This window comes from Centroberyx affinis, unplaced genomic scaffold (assembly GCF_046629955.1).
Source record: "Centroberyx affinis isolate AG114_WGS23_722 - 3 ecotype Tasmania unplaced genomic scaffold, CSIRO-AGI_Caff_v1 ptg002550l_1, whole genome shotgun sequence".
NCBI classification, from domain to species: domain Eukaryota; kingdom Metazoa; phylum Chordata; class Actinopteri; order Beryciformes; family Berycidae; genus Centroberyx; species Centroberyx affinis.
Genome location: NW_027280764.1, coordinates 55,675 through 58,583, shown reverse-complemented (window position 1 = coordinate 58,583; position 2,909 = coordinate 55,675). Strand labels below are relative to the sequence as shown.

Below are 2,909 nucleotides of genomic sequence, written 5' to 3'. Positions count from 1 at the left end.
ATTAATACAGTTCTTAATTAAATTTTGTTTTTAGCGTAATTACAGTTGTTCTTAAGTTGGTTATGTAAATTTAGAGTTTAAAAACGTAAAGATTGTAGTTGATAATTTGATTTTTAAAAAAGTGAGGATAGCGCTTTGTAAATGAAATAATATTTTTTAAATTTCTGTAAAACACATTATTATATTCCTGTGTGTGCTGGTGTGTTGGTGTCATGTTATTTAACAACAAAGACAAAAAGATGAAACAGTAGCCTGTAGTGTCTAAGTCAAAATGATTAATACCCATTAAAACTTTATTCACTGCCATAAATATCAAGTTTATTACAAAACAACGCACCAATCAACATTATAAATATATCAATAAAACGCACGGAAAATTGCGCACGATCCAAAGAACATTTCTCCAGCAAACACAACGAACACAACAAAGTCTCACGAAGTCCCAGCGGTAAAAATCCATTTACCCAAAATTTGGTTTGATCTTTTTTTATATTCATCCTGCAGAGACGGAAAGAAAAAAACAGAGTCCGAGTTCAGTCTTTCATCCGCCTGCATTTCTGAAGAATCCGTGTTTTTTAGGGTTATTTTATAACTCTGATGGGGGGGAAGCCGTTTACAGCCTGTTGTTATCTGGTGGATGCGTTGGGGGAAAAAAATCAATAGAGGAAAAATATGAAAATGTCGCACCAAATAGGTTTTTTCTGAGATTCAAAGCTGTAATGCCCATTATTGTGAGAATTAAAGTGAAATTTGCCTTTAAGCCCTGGCGGGGAACAGAAACACAGGCCCACACTGCAAAAAAAAACCCAAAAAAACAATATACAAGTCACTCAGGCTGAAAATCTGAAAAAATGATTTTTCTTAAAAGAAGTGGACAAATCTGCTAACGTGAGGTGATGATTCCAGTTGTTTCCAATGAAAATCAACTTTTTTGCAGTGTTTTTTCTTGAATTCAGAGTCATGTTCTTGACATTAGTGACGTCATCTGCCTTGTTCGGCCTCGTTTCAACACATACAAAATGTTTCTGGAAAATTCCTGAAATAAATCAAACCGCATTGGAAATAAGATGAATTTTCTCACTCCGTCATGGCGGAATTTGTCACTTATTTTAAGAAAAGCAAAATTTTAAACCTGAACACGAGCTCAGGTGATTTGCTGAACTCGACATTTTCTGCAGCGCGGGCCTTTTATCATAATAACAGTCTTTATGATGACTTCACCAGCTCCACTGGTACACGTGCGTCAGCTGCTGCACCCCGGGGTGCTGCGGCACCGGATCCGGGCCGTACGGCGCGTGTATCAGCGGGGAATAGGCGCTGAGGGGGAGATGGAGGCCCAGCCCGGACCTGAGCGAAGCCTCCAGTTCCTGGGCTTTGACCCGGTCGCAGGGTTTCCCGTCCCGCACCAGCACCGGGATGGCCACCCTGCGCGCGGGCAGCAGGTGGAAGGCCTCCAGGCTGCGCTCGGCCCGGGCGCGCTTCATCTTGTAGCGGTGGTTCTGGAACCAGATCTTCACCTGGGTCGGGGTGAGGCGGATCAGGCCGGCCAGGTGCTCGCGCTCCGGGGCGGACAGGTACCGCTGCTGGCGGAAGCGACGCTCCAGCTCGTAGGTCTGCGCCTTGGAGAACAGCACGCGCCTCTTCCGGCTCCGGTTCTTCTGGGCCGGGTCGCCGGACGGGTCCCGGTCCGGGTCCTGCGACTCGTCCGTGGACAGTTCAGGAGATTTCGGCTCGGTTCGGGACTCTAACGACAGGCCGCGTACTGCTGGGCGGGAAAACAACCGGTGATTACTCTCATTAATTTCATTAAACTATCAGATTAACTAGTAACCGCCCGTGGAACCAAAACTCCCAACAAGTCATTTAATCTGCTACTGAGTCTTCAAATGTTTTCTTTAAAACAAGAGAAGTAGGATAATGCTTTGAGATTTTTCCACTTGTTTCCAATGAAATCAAATTGTTGCAATTTTCTTGAATCAAAACTCATTTTCTTGATTCTGGTTCAGTGATCTGCTTCATTCTGCCTCGGATCAACAGACTGACACTTGTTTCTAGAAGATGTGGAGTCTCTCCTCACTTGTTTTACAGAAAATCACATCTGAAGACTCAGTAGCGGATTAAATGACTCGTTCACATGGAGTTTGTTGCTTTGCTGGAACATCGACAGAAACAACCAACATGTTTTAATTCAAACTGCAGTTCACTGCCAAACTGTAGAGAGAACCAACCTTCAATTATCAGTTAGAGCGAGGCGACGATAATTTAATGATCGATAAAATAACAGTAACAATAATAACGACAGTGAATTAAGGAGAAAAGGGAAATGATGGTTTCCAGAATGACACGTGCCAATTTACGCACACTGTCTCGTGCTGTCTGGTTGAAAATGAGGATTAAATGATGAGCTAAAATCATTTTCATAATTCCATTGATAAAAATGAACAATGATTCTTAAGATATTTTAAGTAGATAATAATGTGTGAGCAGGTTCATAAAGTGTTGTATTGATTTGATCATTACGCACGAGCAGAAGACTTCAGAGGGTTTTGATCCATCTGTACAGACAGAAATATGAAAAGCGCAGACCAGTATATGTGTAAAAATCTTTATGTTGATTATATTTTGCAGACAAACAGAGCGGAATGACTTTTTAAAATCTCCTTACATGAAAACTGCAGGTTACCGGCGGACCCGCTCCATCTGGCGTAACTCCCGGTACCGCGCTCACACAAACGGGCGTTAAATCCCAATTTTTGGACGTTTTCTGATCTGTTCTCCACCAAAACCTCAGCGGAAGCCTCCTCGGTTTCATCCTCCGTCTCTTCGGTCCCGGACCCGCCGATCGGGTCGGGAAGGTCCAAGATGTCCCGCACGGAGAAGCCGGTCTTTGTGTTGGTGCCAAAAGACAT

General features: G+C 43.2%; 1 pseudogene; it reads right to left on the bottom strand.

The window, feature by feature from the left end:
• Positions 1 to 1,217: 1,217 nt before the first annotated feature.
• On the bottom strand, positions 1,218 to 2,909 carry LOC139656830 (homeobox protein Nkx-2.2a-like; annotated as a pseudogene).